Raw genomic sequence first — 25,408 nt, 5'->3', positions numbered from 1 at the left:
TTTGACCATACTTTTTTTTATTTGGCTAAAGATAATGATATTCTAATCAAGTTATTTTTATATATTTGGCCAGGAAAAAAAGAAATACACAGTTAAAGCAAATAATCATTGTATCTAAAAAGAAATAAATAAAATATCAACCAAATATTTTAAGAATTTGACCCCAAAAAAATAATGCAGAGTTGAAATAAATAGTAATTGCATGAAAAGAAAAATACACAATATTTTTTGTAGAAAATGCACCGTCTAAACTTCATTACTTTTGCTAAACCTTCTTTTTATTTGTCTAAAATAAATAGAGTTTCAACTAAGTTATTTAGATTTGGATTCAAAAAAAAAGAAAAAAAATACATAGTTAAAATAAATAATCATTATATCTAAAAAGAAAAAAATACAATTGGGATAAAATATGTAATGAATATTAAGAAAAACCAAAAAGAAACACAATTGGAAAAAATAAATCATTATATTGATTATATGGCGATTAATAGTTGAAAAATACTCCACTTGGAAGCTGATTTTTCGATTTTTGACCCATCCACGTGCCTGAAAGAGATTGTGTTCACGCTCTTTGCCACATCAGCGTCTAGGGGGGTCGAGACTATCATATTACCAAGTTCAGGGGGGTAATTAAGCCAACGCATAGTTTAGGTGTACACCGAATAAAAAGCGACAAGTTCAGGTGGGTCCCAAGCTATTCTGCCAAAGAAAAATAATTCAATCACCAATTCGTAGAAGATCATTGTTTACACGTAAAATTGGTACACTTGAATTTATATACGTGGTCAAGGATACGTGAATTAATATGACCAAAATAATGAGGTAATAAGCAATAGCAAGTAAGATTATAAAAATGAAAGCAAGTAATAGTTAGAGTAAATAGCCTGAGCCTTGACGAAGTAGTGAGCTACAGTGTCCGGGCAAGCTATGCGCCAAAGTTTTCTTAAGAGCAAGAACAAGAACAAGAAGAAATTGCTTAAGAGCACTTGTTCGCTATTGAGTTTCAGATACCTTATAACAGAATGAGAGCCTCTATTTATACTAGAGTTTTGGGGTGCATGATCCACAAATCATGCCTTCTTAATTACCAATATTGATCGTGCAACAGAAGGTAATAAAGCCTAATAAAGGCTGAAGGAAACTTGGGGTCTTCTGTAACATTTCTGTAATGGTCACATCTTAAATGACATTTGACCGGTGAGTTGACATGCTTCTCCGGGCCTTTTGTAGTTTCTGCCTCCGGAAGCAGGTTACAAAATTACTTATCCGTAGCTTCGTATGATTTGCAGGAGCCCCTCGCTTGCTGACTCGAATCTGACTTGTCACCATCGGCACGTGTCATCTTTTAATACGTCCACTTGGTGTCTACGGATTTTGCCCTATACAATCATATGATGGGGTAACACAAGAACATAGAGAACTCCGACAGTGTAAACACAATGACTATGATCATCAACAGGCTAGTTATATACTTATATTAACAAACACGAACCAGCATATTCAGCACAAAAAACAACCCTGTCACCATGGATGCTTCAATGGCAAGTAAACTGACAAGCACCAAACTTGTCAAACACTGCACTAGGATGGTCCATAGCGATATAACTGGTTTGGTCCTTTGCAATATCTATGCACAACCCTATTCTCATTAGTTAGATCTTTTTTCAGTCCTAGATGTTCCAGCATCACTTGCCAAATTCAGTAGCATCCCAAATTGACTCAGAGGCGGATCCAGGATTTTAAGACGGCGGGAGCACTATTATCTTAACATAAACGCCAACAAAAAATTTAATGACAACTGAGGGATAATACCATGTCGGACCGGTCACAAATAGCATAGTAGTGACGAAAATACAAGTATATAGGTCAAATATGTGTAATATATAAAATTTGATACAGTGAAGCAAATGAAAGAGATAGCTCAGTGACTAAGGCTGCGCAACATGTGTTGACAGTGCAGGTTTGAATCTGAGCGAGCTCATTTAACGCTTATTGTTTTCCTAAAAATAGGCTCAAAAAATAATTAAAAGTGACACTCGGGTTCGATCCGGAGTGACATCTAAGGGAAGCAGCAGTTGCAACCAACGTGCCCAAAAGACACTTTCGTTTGTTAGAGTGCACAATTAAATATATACTAATTTATCAAAGTATATATACATAATTTTTTCCGAAGCTAACGAGTGCACGTGCACTCCCGCCTTTCCATGTGGGTCCGCCTCTGAATTAACTAGCACTTTGACAAACCAATGTTCCCAAAAGTGGAAAATATTGAGATAAGTGGTATTGATAGCCACAACATTTTTTGGCCGAATACAGACAGAATGCTCCTTCTTTCATCTTTCCTTGCCCAATGGTTCCATTGCATTGTAAAATGAATACCATGCCAAGTAGGAAATGAAAGAAGAACAAAGTGCATATCCTTGAAACTTATCCAAGCAAGTTATTTGTAACATTTCATGCACATAGACAAATGTCTTGCAAGTAATCCTATTCCTCTATATCACAGATCACCAATAAAAGTTATGCTTGAGAAAGCAAAAAGAAACTGGTTGCACCTCAGTAATAGTAGTTATGATTGGATTATAATCCAAATTTCAATCAGCTAGAGTACAGGCATAATAACTAGTAAAATAGCCCTTTTTCATCAAGAGTAACTAGCCAAATAACCCTTGAAAAATGTCATAGCTCATGGATGACATACAAGTGGTGCAGCAGGGAAAAGGAAGAAAAATGTGGACTTACCGAGACGTGCCTTCACGAATGACACCAAACCAAAAGTATTTGAAGAAATGTGGCTCTACCATTCGTGGCAACTGAAGTTGTGCTAGTTTGATTCGAAACAAAAGGACTGCAAAGCTGCAGTCCATAGTGGCCGATAAGAAAAGCTCAGTTCAACTTACACCACTCAAAACAGTAAACACCAAAACGTTATTTAAAAAAATTGATATTCTTTTTAATCAGATCCTACAAACAATCAAATCAGAGGTTGAAAGCAAGATCCACCATTTGTCCAGAAAGACATAACCAACCCTGTCAAATCCAGAGGCATCAAAAGTCAAAAACAGTCATTCATTAGCTCAGCTTAGTAAAACATGCTTGCTAGTTATAACAGCCAGCGAGAACATCTTTCAAGCACAATTACAGCAACAAGCATGAAAATGACAGCCAGTGCGAGCATCATTACAGGAACAAGCATGACGGATGACACAACAGACCATCTCATTCCGAGGTTAATATGCAATAGGTATATGACATCTTTTAGTCATGTAAATTATGAGTAGCTTATCTAAATAAATAAGACAAAGGACTGCCGAGTTCTGACATAAGACCAACTGACCATTCTCAGATGGTTCCACTCAGGGATCATAAGCCACAATTGAGAATTACAATTAAGCATCACTAAACAAATTCTTATAAGGTTCTACTGCATACTACTTACACTGGCATTCATGTCATCAATTTCTTACGCGGCCATCTCATGTCCATCAATTTAGTTTCTAAACAACATACGTTAAAAGAAACTATCTCAGTTTTCTTATTAAATGTTGTGGATTTTCTGGTGCTGTTTAATATACTTCTTGGCTTTCATAGATTGAAGATGTGACATTTTTTCTTTGAGAAATCCTCTCGAGGTTCCTTCATTTTGGATTATTTATACAACTAGGAAATTTGCCCGCGCTTTTCGCTGTCGCAAAAGACTTTACTTAAAAATAATATTTTTCCTACTTTTTGAATATTAAAAATAACAAAAGATAAATTATTGTAATAACTTAAAATATCGAGAACATTCCAAACGTAAATTAATTGAAAGGACAATACCACTTAAAACTTGGATGGAGAATTGGGATAAGAAGGGTAAAAATTTATCTGATAAAAACATTACCATCTAAAAAGTGACCCATTTATTGGCGTTAATGTATGGGTGTCTGAATATATATAACATAATTATAAAATACATAAAAATTGATATTGTCCCACGCAAATCTCATGGGATGCGATTGAATAGTTATACAAGTATTACTCTATGATTTATTTTGTCATCGCGATATTCTATCCATAACATCAATTCTTAAATATAATTGCCTTATCAATGTTGTTATTATAATAATTAAACATCAGTTTGTTTTATTTTTCTGCATTATAACTGTAAAACCTTCAACTTCACGTGTTGCATACATCATATTCGTGTGCTCTACAATTTCATTAGTATTGAGTTTTCCTTTAAGACCAATGGTGAGTAAGCTGGAGATCTAAACTTGTATTTATGTCATATTTGACTCATTTTTGAGAATATTTACATATTGACATATCAATTTCACCATATTTTGCAAGTAAGGATATTACTACTTGCAAGCATTAAATCACCTGATCAAAATAAGGAAAATATTATTCAAGAAAAGACACAACATAGAGAGAAGAAAATACATCTACTTTATGTATCACTTACACATGAGAATATGCCGCAATCCTTTGCTTATTTTAGGAGTACAATCACTCTCCAACGAAGACTTGCCGACATATTCCAATCAGTTTTTGCAGCCTTGTTAAATACATGATGTAATAATATTTGTACCATAAGCCAAGCTGTTCAATTTCTGCTTTTCTTCTCAACAGTATTGAAATACTCAAAATCCGGATATACATACCCAAAAATCAGTCTGCAAGTCCACAAAACAAATTTGTCCAAGTAAAAAAATATAAAAGGGGAAAAAAAAGGAAGAGAACGGACCAAAACGGTAAGGCAGATCACAAGGAAAAAAGAAGACAAATAGATCCACATATACGAAACAACTTATGATGAATTCTCCAGATTATTTTTTTCAAAATCTCACCATTATAAACTGCCATTAAATTGAATAAATATTCATCAATTAGTCAAATTTTAGAATTATCTGACCAGTTTCTGTTCCATTACCACTAACAACAGCACGTTCCATATCCTATGGAATGCAAGATAGATCAGCAACTTTTCATTCAGAATTTACAGACAGCTGCATTAGGTACTAAATTTGATACGAAAAATTAAAAGCTTAGGAGATACCTTTAAAGTGTCGTCTAAACTATCAATTTTCCATCTTTAATCTTTTTCTTCATGAAGCTCATCTGATGCAGAATTTCAGGTCTAGTATCCATTGTTGATGTACTTCCAATAGTGGTTTCCTTGGATGTAGAAGTCATATCCTCCTTTGGAATTGTAGTTGTACACCTCTCTTCCATTTGAGTATCACCAACCACTCTTTGATCCACTTCTTGCTCAACCTTCACCCTCTTTATGCTTGCATGACCACCCTATTAAACATCAGTAATAAAACATATTTTTTGTGGTAGAGAATATCCAGAGAATAGGATTTTACTGTTTCCAACTTACTTCCCCATTTTTACCTTTTATCAAGAAGATTGAAGTTGTCAACAAAATGATATGTATAAGCCAGTTGCAAGCTCTCTTTATGAAAGTGATTAACTAATGTCTCTAAGGATTAAGAGAAAACGAATTTGTGCAACATCACAGAATACCAGCCAAATATCCACCAGCAAAGTTCACACCAAGCCGTGTGGTATTGCTGCATTTGTCTTTTGGTGTTGAATGACATGTTTATAGAGTTGTTCCACTATGGTTTCAAATGATGCAAACTTCATCATGATGTCTGTAAAATAACCCATGTGAGACTCAGTCAGTCTAGTTCCCATTTTTCACAGCAATGGAACATTACATTCAAGAAAGAGTAGTTAAACAGATGCCAAGCAGTTCGACCAACAAAGGTTATACTCCTTCTGTTTCATTTTACAAAACTTATATATTTGAAAGTATCTTAACTTTAAAATTCTCACTTCACATTTAATGGCATGCTCTTACAATCATAGAAATGTCATGATATGTTTACGCACACGTTTTCTAAGGTTACTTTTGGTTAGTGTCAGAACCCTTTCTTTCTTTTTAATCTCCTTGTCTAATCGAACACTGCCATATAAAATGAAACGGATGAGGTATAGCCTAAGCTTGCAAGAAACTGAATGACACCTTTGTTTAAAAGTCAAAGAAAGTATCTAAACGTAAAACAATATCCTAGTGATGGAAAAATCAGAGAAAATCTGTTAGCTTACATGGAATTTGTCGTCCCCAGAGAAGTACAGTCCCCTTGCAAAGCCTATAAAGAAAAATTCAAAGGTCATAATTTCCTTAGTATTGAGAAAACCCACAATAAGCAAATCTAACTAACAACAAATTTGTTCAAGATAATATAAATAGGCATACCAATCAATGCCTTCAACCTTGACAAACTTGGGAAGTCCATCAGACAAGCCTCTGGCATAACCAGGCTGAGTTTGAACATGAACTTTGACAGCCTCAAATGGGCAAAGGCAACATCAGCATTAACCTCAGCAGATGCAGAACCAACAAATTAGATCAAAGTCTTGTACTTGACAGCATTCTCAGGGCTAGCAAGGTCTGAATAGTACATCTTGAAATATTCATGGAATCCATATTTGCAAAGTCCCTGTGAAATATAACCAAGCAAAGTAGGTACCCAACCCCTAAAGAATCCTCTAATGCCCTGGCTCCTTAACTAAAGTTCCAAAGCCAGAGGAAATACTCTTGTACTTTGCAGGATCAATCTGACAAATCAACCATTTAAATCATAAGGACATTAAATCCGCCATTAATCCAATCTTCTCTAGAAAGTTGAGACTTTTTCTTTCATTTTCCTTTTCTCTTTTGGATTTAAGATCAGCAAGCGAAAGAAAAAAATGGAAGAGCAAAAAACACAGACATGAAACCTCTGTCAAAATAGAAAGATTCTAGCTTTTTTAGTTATAATTTATAGAGGAATGACCGATTAAGTTCAGATCAAAGTAACACACAAAAACCCGGCCTAACACAAACAATTTTATGCAAGTCTAAGCATCGCCTTTTCATGGTAGTTATCTTTAACTAAATCGTAAGAGTTTAAGTTATGTATAATGAAAGTAACAATAAAAAATTGACACTACTGATAGCACACAAAGGTATGTCATGACTTATAGTATTACAAGGTTTCACTGTAATTCCTTCTATTTGTGTCCCTCTCTTTTTCCCTAAGTTTTGCGATCATCACAAGGAGAAACCATATTTTACTCATTGCAGAACATTGTCCATAAGCAATCAATGGGAAATAGTAGTAATTGAAGTTCTGAATTCAGGAAATTAATTTAAAAAGTTAAATAAATAATGAGCATTAACTGAATTAAGGAAGTCAGTATCTCATTTGATTAGTCAAAAGATAAACACATATCCAAGATACTTTGGACCACGACGGTCACCTAACAATTGCAAAAACCACTTTGAAAGTCGACATTCCCGAAAGCGTCTTACCATTGACCATAATTAACAACAACGCCTGAATCCCCACCGTAGTAAACATAGCACTTTAAAAATATGAGAAGCTTTTAAGGAAAAATATCACCCTTCCCAGGAAAAAAGAAATGAAAAGTATAAGGCTACATGTCATAGTCATCAACAAAAAAAATTAAGTTAGCACACATTAATTCTTCAGTTCTTTGATTTGTATAAAAAAACTGAAGCTACCTAAATACATGATATTAGAGCATTATCTAAGCTGTACTAATCTGCTCAACATATGCTAAGATAAGGTGTTGTAACATAACAGGTTGTATCCTTCACAGATGAGTATATCCAAGAACTATGAGATCCTCGTACTCCATAGTTAATCTAACCGATGCCATCTGTAGGTCATATGGAAACAAAGATATGTAATGCACAATAACTTTTAAACACCTTGAGATTGAAGCACGGGGTACCACTAGCATACTATTCTTCCTCTGTTACATCAAATAGTCATAAACTGTCAATTAAACGGTAATAGAATCTCATATACTAAAAGTAACAAAGGTTTATTGAAAGAAATTGCAACCTCAATCAATAAATCTAAAAAAAAAAAAAAAAACACAGATGGTTTCATAAGTTCTTTGGGTTTTGTTGTATAGAATTCTTATCCGACTTGCCTGAAATAAACAAATTTTTCCAAGAGGTTGGGCCTTAACATGTTTTCCATAGAAATAATGGCTGCTAAATTACCTGTCCATTCACAATCCTAGTGAAACGAAAAAAGCACAAAACAAAACTTCATAAGAGCTCACACTGTTTCTCGATATAAATGGTCTTGATCCCTTCACAACTTGCCTCAAAACTATCAATCAGTTCATTGCTTCGCAACACCTAGTTTTTTACTTTCTTCTGCCTCCAAAAATTGTACAACAATGGTTAACTTTCACGCACCTCCTCATTTTGTACTTTTTTCTGCATCCAATAATTATACAACAATGGTTAACTTTCAGTATTCTCAAACTATAAGCTGATATCGGCAAGACACACACACACACTGGAACAGGATGAGAAAGTTATAATATATTAAAATCTATCAGACTTTTAAAATTCAAACTTAACTTGGATAGACTTTTTAAACAGGGGACAGGGAAAAGGTTGCATGCATGTATATTAGAAATTACCAATATAAATCGCACCAAGGAAGATAAGCCCCAACCATCAGAGTGAAAATTTGCAGCAAAATATCAATTAAGCTAATAATAACTGCAATTATCCCTAAAATAGATAGATTGTTTTCCTATACAAAAAATAAAAAAGAAAAAAAAAAGAAAGAGAGAACAGAAATAATGTACTGTTTTGGCAGCAGATAAGCCCGCTATTTCTAACATCTTGTATTCCGTAAGGGAAAGAAAGTGAGATATGTACAATTACATGATTTCCGAACTCGCCTTTGTTGTGTAGTTACATGAACACAATAAAATATGCGAGTTTCAATGTGCCAATTCCGAGATGTTCCTTTGATCTGGAATTTCGTTGTTGGTTTCAAGCGAGTGCCAGAGTCGGGGAGGAGTGGCAGTTATTGTGGACTTTGAATAGCAACGTTTAGAGTCTGCACTCAAACAGTAACGGCTTTGTTTTCTTAAGTAGTAGGAGTAACTAAATTAGATGACAAGTAAAAACACAAAAAATGCCTAGGAAAAAGGAGATAACAAATAAATGGAATTCCTGAATTTTTAGAGCGCCACCTAAGCCGGTATATGTCCTGCCTTTATATATATATATATACACTAGGGTATTTGCCCGTGCTTCGCGCTGTTATAAAAAAATAATTCTTTTACATACAAAATCACAAATTTAATCGAAGAAAAAATGAAAAATACAAAAAACAATTGACGTAGATAAGTAAAATAAAGGTATAAACATTATTGGAAAATCAGCCAATTTTTTCTTTGACTATAATTTTCTCAATTTGTTTTAAATATTTTTAATCATTAGCTATGTTTACTTGTAGTACTTTCCGTGTAGTTTTCAAATATGTGAATTTTATTTTAAAAAATCTAAAGAATCTGTACCTAAATTCATAGTCAAAATTAGGTATTTTGACCTTGAATTCCTTCCCATATATTGAAATAAAGGGAGTAATTATTTTTACAAAGAAAATTAAATTTTACGAATAAATGTACAAAATGTAGATTGTACATGCTAAAATGCATAAAAATTGTAGATATACTAAAAATATGAGAGAAATATGATGAAAAAGAAAAGAAAAAAATAAGAACATAATACGTACTTGTTAGCGTCAAACCTTTCCCTGAGAACATGCTTGATACAAAAACAAAACAAAAAAAATCAAAATCCCACAAGAATTACGACCCCAAAATGAAAGTAAGCGGTGAAACATATAGATTGATACTCAAATAAGAGCTCTATTGAAAGAGAAAAAAGTTATAAATGAGTGAAGAGATTTTGTTTTATCCGAAGAATTGAGTTAACTTCATTCAACATGCATATACAAAATGACGACACTGATGATTACGCAATATATTCAAAACCAATAAATCTCCCAAGTACAAAGAACTAAACTGTCACAATCATTCTATTAAAATACAATCATTCTATTAAAATGCCTAGCTACTTAAATATTCTGAATTTTTCGATAATTTTGATAGTTTTTTCTTTTAACTGGTACACATTTTCTTCCGCTGCTCCACTTAAGCCGGATAATTACGACATATAAAACGATTACAGCTATAAAACTTTGAACAAATAACAGTCATAGGTAAAATCCTTAACTTGCCACGTGCAGCGCAAATAACTCAGAACACAGAATTATGTATTTAGTGGCAACTGAATTGGGGGGTACACAAAAATTTAACCACAGCAAGTTCCAAGAATTAGCAAAAGAAGACAAATTAGGAGAGGATAGAAAAGCAGAAAAGGCAAATTCGACGTACAGTTCTACGTCTTTGCGGCAGCGGATCAGAGTGCCGAAGTCGTCCACATTGGGTTCCCTAATAGTTGTTGATTGTGGCAGCGTTTCACGGCTTAATTATATAATCTTGTATTCCAGAGGAAACGTTTGAGGATGAAGAAATAAAGTACTCGTATTAGTAACGGGTGTAAATCTGATAGTGGTTTTTGGAATCCCCACTACCAAATCTTAATTTCTCCATTAATAATGAATTTTGGTTTTTTTCCCAAATAATTAAACAAGAGTAAAAAAGACCAAATAAAGGAGAAAAAAGATAAATAGGAATGGAGGCCATAGAGAAGTGTCACTTCACTTTGTCTATGCCTACCTTTATATTATTTATAGATAAGATTTCTTGGTAGATGCTTCACAATGTTAGTATTGACAAATTTTAAAAAGTTGATTTTCTCATATTAAAGAGTGTTCGACTTGAAGGTTTTCTGGTTGTTCGCTTGTAGTCAACGAAGAAATCTATTGGTTAGAGGGTGAGTTTATTCGTGACTTTTATGCATTTACTTTGTGTTACACTGGATCTAATTGTTAGTTATGTTGATCAGTACATCTATTGTGATGTGATGGTATGATGATAGTCAACAATTATGATAGCTAGGAGCGATTTTACATGATAATCTCATTGTAAGAGATTGATTTTTCTCTCAAAACTCTTTGAGAAGTCTACAGTCTATTTCAGACATTTATGTTTCTTTTGAAGTAGTAGATGTTGATATCCGGGGGCGGACCTAAGAAATAGATAAGTTGATTACATATCCATTGCCACTTCAAACGGATACATTCCAAAATAGTTAAACCTTATATACAACTGAATGTGTAGTTATATATATGTACAAAACATGTTGTGCAGTTAGAGGTTTTAACAATTACATATGACATGAAAATAAGTGTGTACCTAAATTTCTATTTTATCCACTTAAATTGTCTTAGCACAAGATGCTATTACGAAAGCCTTGTCACAATTTTTTATTTCTTCCCTTTCAGGTAGATAATATGTCACCGACGAAGCATGGTGCCCCTGCTATCAGAATTTTTTATGGTGTTGAATATTCCCTTGCTCTTTCTCCCTAAGGAAGAATAACAGGTTTGATATAGAGACTCCGATCTAATTTCTGAAAGTACAGAAGATTTACTACCAAATGGAATACTATTGGACATTATCTTCTATCGTTTGTGGTATTTGCATTAGGATATATGTTACGAGTACTATGTGAAAGAAATTGTATTCCTCTATGCTTATTCTGTTTTTATTTTTACATCATTCATTACAGTGTAGAACCATGTCATGATGCAATTGTTGGATTTCTTGTTGTAATGCTACTTTTTTATTTGTTGCATCTATTGCTCTCTTGAATGGTCTTGCAGAAGCTGGAGAACCAATTCCATTTTGTGTATTTTTCTTGTGATATTCTCAAGTGTTAAAATTTATAGCAGTAAGTATTGTAGATTTTGACACATGGAAATTGGTCATCTTAAGATTATTGGTATAAGTATATGATAGTGTGAAGCTTCATGAACAAGGAGAGCTTCTGGAAGGCCATTTACAGGCTATGCCACTTTGAGTGGCAGTTCCAAAATGCCAGTGGAGATTCAATCTCATATTCTTCGAGCAGCTTGAAAAGTCATTTAACTTCCCATTAGGGACACCTTTATTCAAAAGAATTGTCTTCTTTTATCAAAAAAGAAAATATCACTTATGTTGAACCATTATTGTATGGAACTCAAAATTTTAAATTCATAAAATTAAAATTTTGATTTCGCTTATGACTGACCGATGTACATGTCTACAAAACCTTTACACTGCCACTAGCTTCAAAACATTGTTTCCACTATGGTTTCGGCCCAAGCCCAACTTGAGATCATGCTAAGCCGGGGCAGAGCTTGAGAACCCTCCTCGTCTCAAAAAATCATAGTGTGTATACATAGTATATGATAAACCTTTGTATCCTGTTTTGATTGCACTTTTTTGAGCCAAAGGTCTATCAGAAACCACCTCTCTACTCCCATAAAGGTCGGGATCCTACCTTCCCCATGCGCCAAGATTACATTGGGTATGTTATTTTTGTTGTTGTATGTAACTATTTGCTTAGATGGTTAATGATTAGCTGCTATATTTAATATTTGCTGTCAATACTTTTCAATTATTCAATATTTTCATCATAACTCTCTACCCCACAAAGGTCTGGATCCTAGCTTCCCCATGCGCCAAGATTACATTAGGTATGTTGTTGTTGTTGTATGTAACTATTTGCTTAGATGGTTAATGACTTGCTGCTATAGTTACTATTTGTTGTCAATACTTTCCAATTATTCAATATTTTCATCATAACTTTTTGCTCTTGTATATTTCAAATCTTTTTGAAAACTTTTTTTTTTAGCTGAGGGTCTTATCGGAAACCACATCTCTACCTCTCCCAAAGTTGGGGTAAGGTTTGCGTATGTCCTATCCTTCCCAAACTCCACTTATCAATTATGGAATCATACGGGGTATGTTATTGTTGGTTAATGGCTGGCTGGGGCAAATTTAGAGGGTTGGTTGCGGTTCACGTGAACTTATTGTTTTTCGTTCAAAGACTTTGTATATCATTTTTTATATTGAAAGTGGGAAGCTCTTAAGCCTAAAGTTAATTTACGAAAATGCCCATTAAAAATGATTGACCATTTTACCCTTTTTTCAAAAAAAAAAAAAACTATTCATTTCAATTTGTGTTACAAATCCAAAAGTCATGATCCTTCGTAGGCATCTGATGAAGGAGTCCAAACATCATTACTTTTAATAAACCACCGTTTCTTCTCTAAGAGAATCAATGACCAAATTAATAATAACTGTTCATTCCCTAAGAGATAACCCCCATAATTTTTTTTAAAATGAGAGATTGGTCTGTCTTCCATATACAATTCTCTGCCTTTTGCTTATTGGTATTAATGTTATGTAAGGAAGTCAATATATTGAAACTGAAAGAGTTTTTCATATTACGTGCTGGAGAATTTGTCCTTATTTACTATATATATATATATATATATATTTTGTCTTCTTCATTAACATCTACTGTATATGTTGTTAATGTACATGGACAATATTATGTCAACTTAACTTTGCAGGACCAGTAGCCGATGATATCTTCTTTCTTTTGCAGGCTATATGACGCTGAAGGATAATTTCTCTCCTTTCAGTTTTGGTCTCCCGGTAATTATTATTTTCATTTTAATATTATTTTTTTTCTTTTGCTTTTCTCTAACTTTTTTTTGGTTAAAATGTTTAGGCGGCACATCTTACGAACTAGCAAACTTAAGTTTTTCCAATTCCACGATTCATTGTACCTAATTAAATCTCCACAATATATTTTTCATTTTCCATTCAATTTCTAAACTTTCATTTTTTGCATATTGTATATGGGAGATATAATGAACACACTATTTAGTCTTTGTTTCTGATTTAACGGTGATAAATAATTTCTTTCCTTTTAGTTCTGATCTTCGTGAATTGGTTTTTTTCATTTTAGGATTACTATTTTTTTCCCCATCATTTTTTGTAGTAACACGATTACCTGGCACATCTTTTGAACCAACAAGACTTTTTTTCTTTTTCTCATTTTTCATCTACATTTTTAGAATTCCAAGACTTATATTTACTAATAATCTATTTACAGTATGATCCATAAATAATAATTGTGCAGGAGTGGAAAGCAAGAGGACTTAGATAAGATCAAAAGTCTCCAACGACCTATTCTTTCACCTTTTTTTGTTTTTCTCATTTTACATTTACCTTTTTTTTTTTAATGAATCCCAAGAGTCTTTACTATAGTTACTACTAATTTAATTGACAATAATAAACATTATCTATGAATAATCATAACTATACAGGAATGAAAGACAAAAGGACTTACCAAAAGTCTTCAATTATGGATAATATTAACTCCGATAAAATCACTAATATATATATCCGATAAAATCACTAATATATATTATTATTTACAATAACTAATATTGTTTAGAACCTTTAATTAGGAAGGGACGCTAGATGCCTTATGTTAAATTTTTCTCTATGGGAGGAAGAAAGGGATGTTAACCTATATATCTTCTCCAGTTAATAGGGTCGTTAATCGAAAATTGTATTCTTTTTATGTGTTTCTTCTTGCAATTACTTCATCATATATGTGTAGCTTGCGCAGTTGCAACTTTGTCTCCTGAGTGCAAGGAATGAGGTGTAGATTTTTACATCCAAAATACATCTCGACATGACGTCCTTTTGGCAATTTTGTTTTATAGACCATTACTAAAACTATATTTCTCTTTCTAGAGCTATTTACTAGCTTCTCTAAAAATAAAACTTGTATATTTGAAGTTTATACGATTTCTAAATGATATCCCACATGTTCTCTTGATACTATGATTAGGAGAAGAGTTAAATTTTTCGTATGTAATTTACTTGTAGGTAAATATAGGCCCTGCTGAAAGAAATTAACCGCAATGTTATAATGTTTGTTTGTAGATGTATATTGATCGCGTCGACTTTTAAAGATATTATTTATTCCAGCATATAGATCCTGGCCTACTATACATTATTAATAAGAGTGTTCTTCTCTAGCTTTTTACACTTTTTAAGAATTCTTTTACATTCAATCGAAAGCAATTTTCAGTATGTTTTCGTTTTACCATGATAATAAATATCAGAATATATTAGTTTTAGTTAAAAAAAATTCTATATATATAATTAACTAAATATTTAAAAATATTTGAATATGAACATAATTTTTACTGTAGGATATATATAAATGACTGATTGGATATGTTAGTTACCTTGTTTGTTCAGTTTGTTAGAATCCACATGTTCAATTAGTGGAGTTTGTCACAATTTTACTGAGTTTGTCACAATTTCACGAATTAATGTTAAAGCTTACCCACATTTCCTTTCTTTTGTTCTTTGCACTTCTATTATTTCTTTTATTTCTTTTTTTAGGGAGATTTGTTTGTTATGGACCAGATTAATGGTAAGTGGTTGTTTCTGCAGAATCAGAAAATGAAATAATGGTTACCTTCTAAGGATATGTAATAAGCTTTTTGGCAATGAGAATTATTCGATCTGTTATGACCAAAAATGGAGTAGTGTAGGTAGAGGGACGTGGGACCGTCATTACGTAAATGCTGGAATTAAAAGATAATAACTTGCTAAAATTAGAGAGTTTAACTTTTATACATTTACAATATAAACGAGAATTTTTAACTATAAAATTTGCTAAAGGCTAGTACATGTAATCGTTTATAATAAGTGTATTACCAAGCTTGATAAGAAGGTAGATAATATGTTACTTTCTTCCTCCCAATTTTTGTGCCGTTGTTTGACTATGCAAGGCATCTAAGAAAAAAAAAACTTTTGAAATCCCATATACAATAAGATATAAATATTTGTATGGCTATAAGTATACATTATCATCTCATTAAAGGTAAAATGAGAAATTTAAAGTTAAATTATTTTCAAATGACTTTTAGGAAAATTTAAAAGGACGTGTGCCACATAAAATCAGACGATGGAGTGCAGTAGTAAGAATTCAAAAGCCGTATAAAAATTCTTGGGAAAAGGGTCAAAAATACCCCTGAACTTTCAAATATAGTTTACTCGTACCCTCCGTTATACTTGTATTCTAATTAGACCCCTACCGTTATACTTTGATACAAATATGCCCTTAATTTAGACGGAACGCCACGTGGAAGCTCAGGAATAAAATAACCTACACCAATTTTTAAACCCGAAAACCCAGCCCTTAATACCCTGTCATGCCCCAAACCATGGCCTGGGCGAAACACGGCACTCGGTGCCTTACTGCATGTGACCGAGCGAACCACATGGCTTGCTGAATCATCATGAGGCATAACATGAGCGGAATATAACGTGAATGCATGATGAGCCTTTATAAAACGTAGTAAGTCATAATACTTAATAAAAATACTTGTTTAAACATGAGTGCGGAAATAACATGAATGAGCCAAAATGGTTATACGACTCCAAATGTCTGACATAGCATAACTGACTTGTCTAGTCTATGAAACCTCTATCATGAGTCTGACTGGAAAACATACTTACTGGGACAAGGCCCCCAGCATACCTTAGATGCATAACTAATTGTAAAAACAAAGAGTTGACTAAACCCTAAATGAGATGGGGCTCACCAATAAGCTGATACGAATGTTGTCCTACTGAGCAGATGTGTCGTTCTGTAAATCAGTACCTGCATCGTGAAATGCAGGCCCCCGGGCAATAAAAGGGTACGTCAGCACATTGTATGTACTGGTATGTAAAGCAACTGAATGGAATAAATATGACACATGAAATAACATGCTAAGAGCTGAAACTAAAACTGAAACCTGGTCATGAACATGAATACATATAGATATAACATGAGTAAAAACATTTTAAGTAGGGAGAGCATTTCATAAACCGACAACATGATATCACCACGTGGGTACGTGGAGTCTGGTACCTCGCCGGACCAGCAGAGCCCGCATACCTTGCCAGGGTATAAGGTGGTAACGTGCCTGACAGATCCATTCAGTGTAAAATTAAGGAATCGTCCTAACTGGGCGGAGCGATCCTTGTCCTACGATCTGAACCTTCTCGGTAACTTGTGCAACTCCCAAAAACATGAACATGATATAGTTGGCTGAGAAGCCCATGATTTTCATGAAATAACTTGTAAATAACTTGTAATCATGATTTCACGAAATAACTTGTAACATGGTTTCATGAAATAACTTGTAGGCATGTTTTGACATGATATAACATAAACATGGTTCCATATCAAATAGCTAGTAAAACATGGGTTTGAACAATATAGTTACATGATATACTTGCATGAAAACGTGTAAAGCATGTAGAGTGTTTTCTTGAAAATAACATAATAATTTATAACTTGCATGTAGGAACCCATGGAATACAAAGTATGGATTTTTCATGGATTACGGACTGATTCTCAATAATCATATGGAGCTATAAGAACACAATGATAGAATAATAGCAATTCATACATAATATAATCATGGACATGGACCTAGGGTTATCATGAGCATGGTATAGAAGAAACCCTAGTTTTCGTAAGGATTCATACTCTATGGATTAAGAGGCGTGGGGAAGAACAATGATGTTCCCACACGTAGATAGCAACCCTACATACCTGGTAATGCTTCAAAACTTGAATTAAAGACTTGAAATTTGAAGAAGATTTTCAAAATCTTGAATCTTGAACCTTGAGATGGGTTTCTTGAAAACCCTAGGTTAGGAATGATGATTTCTTGTTTAGATTACAAGGATATATATTAAAATTGACTTGGAATGATTAGAATAGTCTTACCTTGGTGTGTCTTGAAGGTTAGGAGAGAAGAGCTTCGTCCTTAGGGCTTGAGAGACTTCTTTAGGGTTCTTTACCTCAGAAAAATTGGTTTAAAACGAAGCGGGAATGAATATAACGAAGTTTGGCTCTTAAAACGTCCTGGTCGGTGCGCGGTCGCCCAGCTGGAGGCCCACTTCGCGCAGGTGATCACGCAGCAAAGGAAGTAGCACTGCCTCTGGTGCGCGATCGCGCACCTAAAGGGCACTTCGCGCAGACTGCGCAGCGTCCAGTAAAACGGTCATAACTTATAGTAAACATCTCTGTTTGAGCTCCATAATATATGGTTGGAAAGGTATTTCAAAGGCCTACAACTTTCATGTTTTGAGTTTTCTCAAATTCCTAACACAAATATCCAAAAACTGGTCACAAGTACAGACAGTCTCAGACTTAGACGAATTTAGAAGGCCTTAAGAACTTCACTTTTTGGTTTAACTTCAAAACGACTGTTTATCACCCGAGTTCATCCCGAATGGATTCGTATAGCTAAAATATCACCTTTATACTAGATTCATACATTCACACCTATCTCAGATTTATGGGATGTTACATACCCGACCCATAAATTTCTTTCATTAATTTCTTACATCCTTCTTTTTCTTCTCCATCAGAAAGAACACACCACACAAAAATAACAAATCAATAGAAAAGAGATGCAATAGATCCTTTCATTTTCCGTTTATTTGGAATCATATCAATTTGAATTCACACACTAATTTTCAAATCTGAATGACATACCCATTTGATTTTCGAAACAAATTATTGGTGAACTTTGTAGTCCGCCATTGTTGACAATAATGAAGCTTTGAAGGTGGGTATGCTGGGTACTCGAAAAATTTTGTGCTTAAAAGCAAGTGGATGACTCAATTTGTTACTAAAAAGTTCAATCTAATATTGAAATTTGTTTTCGAAATTGGATTCATGCGCCGATGTTGTTACCCTTATCATCCATAACTTCATTGTTTCATTGTTGAGCTGAGGTCTGAACTTGTTCGTTGGTGGCGACTTAAAAATGGTGTCTTTGCTTCACAAAACCATCAATTAATCAGTACGCCCTTCAATCTTATTTAAAGATGGTGACTTCACTGGTAGCTACTGCAGTGGTTAAAATGGGGAGGCCGAAAGATTGTAAACGGCAGCAAATTGTGACTCTTCTTGACCGAGATTGCACGAATTTCTGGTTTTCCCTTTCCATTTCAGCAAAGTTTTGATGAATGTTAGGCAGAACTCCACCATTGCAACTTGAGAATCCATGCAATGGAAAGGAGTTTATCAACTGAGAGAACAAAATTCTTAACAGATTGAAAGGCTTTGTTCTTGACGGAGAGGACATAATTTCATGTTCATTTAAGGGGGGAAATGGATACAAAATTACGGGTCGGTTCTAATTGGACTCGGGTTAAAAAATTGGGCGTGGGTTATTTTATTCCTGAGCTGCCACGTATTGTTCCGTCTAAATTAAGGGCATATTTGCACCAAAGTATAACAGTAGAGGTATAATTAGACTAAAAGTATAACGGAGGGTACGATTAAACTATATTTGAAAGTTCAGGGATATTTTTTTTTATCCTTTTCCGAAAATTCTTTATATTATCAATTCCACAAAAAAAAAAATAGATAATTTAAATAGATAATTTATGTCCTAGCTATGGCATCACCACATGAATGATAAGAGAACTTGCTCAAGTATGCTTAATAATTCAAGTGTAATCTATAATTTTCTTGAAACAATACTTATTACGGAAAAAATTTGTACATATAAATTTGTCTCTCAATTTACGATTGCACAGCACTACAAATTTACAACTATGAAGACCTTCAAGAGAGAGAATGTAAGTTTATTCTTAACTTGTTACCTCCTTTGTGCAGGTTACTCCCCACTCCTTTCTCATTGTATTAGATATGTAAATGTAAATTTCCCTGGTCTTATTTTTTCCCTTTAATTTTTGTTAAATATCTTTGCAGGATTTCAAGTGTATGCAACAGACTATGGCTACTATTTCACTTCAAAGGAAAGTTATATAAGAAATATTTACATTTATAATTTCCCTAAAGAAAAAAGGTATAAAAACGCATTATTAGTATTTTCCTTTTGAGTTTAAGTTTTGTACACCGTCAGTGTATAAGACTTTTTACACCATCAGGTAATTTCAAAGATAATATATTTACCTTTTTATATAATTATAATACTCCCTCTGTTTCAATTTATGTGAACCTTTTACTATTTGGGGAGTTTACGAGGTGGTTCTTTGATCACGTTTTCTTTACATTTTTTCTAAATTATTTGAATTATAAATTATCATGACTTATAATACTTTTAATGTAGTTTCTAAATACATAAATTTTATTTTTATAAATTTAAAAAATCTATGTCAAAATTATAAAGTTTGACCCTCGTACTCCGAAAAGGTTCACAATTAAAGTATAATTTATGCTTGAAAAAACATTAAGGGAAATCCTAATCGTAATATACCTAAATTCTTTCCTTTTCCAGTATAATCTAAGGTTTTTCATGGTTTTCATCTCAGCAAAATAAATCTTCAACTTCACAGTTATTTCATATTGAATGCTAAATACTGAAGTATTATTTTCTCTCAGCATTATTGTAAATCAACCATTGAAGTAATTCTCCAACCCTAAACATTATGAATCTTAAAAAAAATAAAAAATTCAACGTCTCAAACATCTAATCCTTGGGATTTTTTCTGTTTTTCATTAGGAATTACAGCAATTCCTTATGAATCGAACTTGTAACAGCAACAATATTCCCATAATACTCCGACCTAGAGTTCTTCCCTTGATGGGTATTTTCAAAGGTGTGGGACAAATTTTGGTGATGCACATTAAAACTTTTCTCAAGATTCCATTTAATTTTTATATTCTATCCACCTCATAAATACATGTCCAATGTACAATCTAAAGATAGGGAATGGATATAGGTCACATAGGATTGGAAAAGCCATAGAGAGAAATTGGATTACCAGATTTAAGGAGCTATGAAAACGGAGGGTTTACAGGGAGAGAGATTAGGAAAAAATAAAATAAATCACTGCTTGAATTACGGTAAAAGAAGAAATTAGAAAAAAAAAAAGTCAGTTACCTGCTGTAGAAGGTAAATGTTACCTGATGGTGTAAAAAAATTGTACGCTGACGGTGCACAAAACTTAAACTCTTTTCTTTTTTGAAGAAAGGAATTGGTCTGATTTGATCGATGCTATCAATTTCTTAATATTCATGCTTCTATATAGTGTTTGGAAAGCCCTCTAAATTATATAGTGGAGGAATTGCTACAAATCCATAATTTACTGATGGATTAAATGGATGGACACCATTTGGAGGTGAGAACATTGAGACAAGAAGAACAAAATATGGCAATGTAGTCTTCATTGTTGCTTCTCATTGAACTCAACCGTCTGATAGTTTCTTCTCATAGAACACAACCATCTGATAGTTCTTCTCAAAGATTTGATGTTGAGAAGAACAAAATATACACTATCTCAGGTTCATAATTCCTTCTCTTGTTAATTTCATGATGCTTTACTTAAAAGTTGAAAAGAAATATTGAAAATCTTATGTGGTTTTGCGGGCAACCTTTACAGAAGGGCTACGTTGTTTTTCAAATATATATATAAAATTAAATCTCTTTGGTTTATTCATATGTTTACTTCTTTATATTTTAATTCGCTTTACCGAAAATCCTTGCTCCAACACTATTTTCAGGCTATTTCTAATCCCTCTTTCTAAATTCATCCTTTTTGTAAATGCATGGTCAGTAACAATATGTATCTAATTTGGTAGCCTATAAAACAAATTAAGCAACATAATATGTATACTAGCAAAGTATGCCCGTGCGACGCATGGTGCCCAACATGGTTAATTTGGTTATTCACTTTACCTAGTTTTTAAGGTTTGTTAACGTACCATCACTTTAGTTAAAATAAAAAATTGGAGTTTAAAAATTAAATATATCTTCTAACTTTAACATTAATGCAAATAAGTTTCATGTGTTTTAAATTATGTTCTTTTGAAATCTCAAACATGTATGAGAGAATTAAGTCTTTGAGATGGAAAGAGTTGGACTATTTCGTTGTTGTCATATCAATGAAAGTTGTTTATCAATGGGAAAAAGAAAATTAGTAAGAATTTGAGGGAAAATTAATATTTTGATTCTTGTTTTTTCTTTTAATTTTTTAATATCTAATATGTATCCCAACAAGTTGATATTCATCGCTATTGACTAATTGTTCATATCTAAATATAAGAACCATTGTTGTATATATTGGATTTCATAAAAGAAAAACTAATGGATATTATTAAAATTAATTAAACAAAAAATTTCTATTTTATATATGTGTCAGAGGAGGACCAACACGACATTACCAATTTGTACATAGAGCATTCCATACTGTATCCTATTTCACTGGTGAAGGACACGTTAAATTGTACTATAAATTTTGTCAGTCTCATTAATGATGAATGGACACGTGTTTGTACAAAAAGTTTAGTAAATTGTACACTTTAACCAAATTCTTTTTCATCCCACTTGGACATATGTCATGGTACTGAATATTCATTCTCTTATCCTATATATACGTGTATGCACTTTATTCTAATCCTCCTCTTTTAAGTGACACATATAATAAGGGCTAAATCAATTACATTCGAATTTTTTACATTAACAATTATAGATTAAAAGAATTGTTACAAAGAAATCAAAATTAGAAATATAGACATAATATAGTAAATGGTAGAGTTTTAATCCATAAGTAAAATTGTCAAATTCCTAAATGAAAATATAAAGTAATAAATTTTATAAATGTAAAGAAACAATAATCAGAGAATACAAAGGAGAATAAAAATAAGTAAAGTCATGTCAAAGAAGGAAAAAGGGAATAAAAAGGTACTCCATTCAAAATAAGTGTCCACTTAGCTTTTTTACTGTGGTTCATTGAATTTCATAAAAGAAAAACTAATAAAATATAATTAAAATTAATTAATTAAACAAAAATCAAAATTAGAAAGATAGACATATTATTGTAAATCATACGGTTTTAATCCACGAGTAAAATTATCAAATTCCTAAATAAAAATATAAAGTATTAAATTTTAAATTTTATAAATGTAAAGAAACAATAATAGAGAACACACATGAGAATAAAAATAAGTAAAGTAATGTCAAAGAAGGAAAAAGGGAATAAAAACGTACTTCGTTCAAAATAAGTGTCCACTTAACCTTTTTACTATGGTTCAAAATAAGTGTTAACTTACATAATCAAGGAATTAATTGTATTCTTCCAGATTTGCCTCTATTTGTTCAAGACAATAAATAAGCAAGAATTTTATTAATTAAAGATAGTTTAGTCAAAATACCCATTTCTTTCTAGAAGCTAGTGTTTTCTTAAGAGATGTGAAAAAGGCTAAGTAAACAAATAAATATTCAGTACCATCACATATGTCCAAGTGGGATGAAAAACAAGTTTGGTTAAAGTGTACAATTTACTAAACTTTTGGTACAAACATGTGTCCATTCATCATTAATGAAATTGGCAAAATTTATAGTATAATCTGTAAGACTTTTGGTACAATTTGTCGTAATGTCAAAGAAGGAAAAAGGGAATAAAAAGGTAATCCGTTCAAAATAAGTGTCCAGTTAGCCTTTTTACTGTGGTTCAAAATAAGTGTTAGCTTACATAATCAAGGAATTAATTGTGTTCTTCCAAATTTGCCTCTATTTACTGAAGACAATAAATAAGCAAGAATTTTATTAATTAAGGATAGTTTAGTCAAAATATCTTTTTTTTTTTTTTGGTAGAAACTAATTTTTTCTTAAGATATTTAAAAAAAGGCTAAGTAAATAATTATTTTGAATCGGAGAGTGTAAATATGTGTCACTCAAAAGAGGAGGATTAGAATGAAGTGCATACATGTGTATATAAGACAAGAAAATAAATATTCAATACCATGACATATGTCCAAGTGGGATGAAAAAGAATTTGGTTAAAGTGTACAATTTACTAAACTTTTTGTACAAACACGTGTCCGTTAATCATTAATGAGATTGGCAAAATTTATAGTACAATCTAACGCGTCCTTCACCACTGAAATAGGGTACAATATGAAATGCTCTATGTACAATTTGGTAATGCTGTGTTGGAGATACTGATAAGTATAAAAGATATTTTTTGATGTTGTCAGTATATTTAGGTGAAATCGATTAATGATACTAGAGTTGCAAGGTTTAGGTGAATTTATTAAAAAAACAAATCATTTTTGTAGCATGGATACAAGTGAGTCGAGGAAGTGCTAATGTAATATTCACACAAATGCCCTATTTTGGGGTGGTTTTAATTTTTGTCCCTCAAATTGCTGATCTTTAATTTTTGTCTTCGACACTTTAAGTGGCCGAAAATACCCCTAAGATTCTAGGTTCGAATCCGAGCAGAGTATTAAAATAAAATCGCAAGACAGAATTTCATAGCAAATTAGGCCTATTCCGGCAAATGTTATGTCTTAGCCTAACTTCTGTAGAATCCCAGTAGAGTAAAAAAAAATCGTAAGGCAAGGTATGATAGCAAACTATGCCTATTCGGAGTAAAGTTATGTCTTAAGGCATAGTTCTGTAGAAATTAAGTGATCCTACAAAACTATGCCTCTTTTTATATAGAAGTTATGCCTTAAGGCGTAACTTTATCTCTTGTCTGGCATAGTTATGTAGGATTCTACAGTAATTAAGCCTTAAGACACAAATTTTACCCGAATAGGCCTAATTTGCTACGAAATTTTGCCGTGCAAAATTATTATTGTTTTGCCTGTGCTAGGGTTCGAACCCGAATCTCTGATTTCATAGACCAGCGAAGAAAGGTACTTTGTCCCACAAATTTTCATTAAATGAGAAATAGAGGCAAAATTAAAGACCAGTCCATATGAAGGGCAATCCGCACCATTTTTTTATTACAAAGATTAGAACACAAGCTGGTGATTTTCCCGCATGTTGGAAACATGACTCGTTATTTTGCACATATTGACCCAATCCTTATTGGCCTAAGTAAAATTTGAACGGATTGAGTTATGATCCGTTGATTAGTTTTACTTGTTTTAACCAGTTCAAATTTAACCCAACTTGTCTGTTTGCCTCCTCTAAGTTGGACTGTTGCAACATATGGATGTTGGTCTATGCTGAAGGGTGGTTTTAATGAAAACTTTCTGGCCCTACTGAGCTATATTTTGAGGTTATTTTTCTTAATTCTATATAGTTTTGCCTTTGTTATTGGTTTTTTTTTTTTCGTTTTTGGTTCACATTGGTATACATGGTTTTAATTTCAGAGCAAGGAAATTAGTTCAATTGAATTATATGCAGATAGCATCTCCATAAATCCATTTACCTCGTGGGAATGAAACTCCCATCAGAGTCAAAGCATTGAGAAGGTCAATAAAAGGAACAACTTTTCTTTGAAATTTTATGTATATGCACACATAGACACACACATATTCCACTAGAATTTGAAAAAAAAAAAATCGGAGCAATAATAAAATTGTCTTCGTGTGGGTCACAAGCTCAAGTTGTGGAATCAGCTATTATGCTTGTGTTGGGGTTATATGTTGCTTACACTACATTCCCTTGGGTACTATATCACTACAGAAAAATTGCTAATTTCAGACGGAATTCGTCTGAATTTGGCCCGTCGGTACGACAGAGACCCCTTAGCCTACCAGCCAAAT

General features: G+C 32.9%; 1 pseudogene; it reads right to left on the bottom strand.

Moving 5' to 3' along the window:
• Nucleotides 1-899: 899 nt before the first annotated feature.
• On the bottom strand, nucleotides 900-6,621 carry LOC132631377 (mitochondrial phosphate carrier protein 3, mitochondrial-like; annotated as a pseudogene).
• Nucleotides 6,622-25,408: the final 18,787 nt, after the last annotated feature.

The sequence above is a fragment of the Lycium barbarum genome, chromosome 3, assembly GCF_019175385.1.
Source record: "Lycium barbarum isolate Lr01 chromosome 3, ASM1917538v2, whole genome shotgun sequence".
NCBI lineage: Eukaryota > Viridiplantae > Streptophyta > Magnoliopsida > Solanales > Solanaceae > Lycium > Lycium barbarum.
This window is presented reverse-complemented; position numbering and strand designations above follow the sequence as displayed.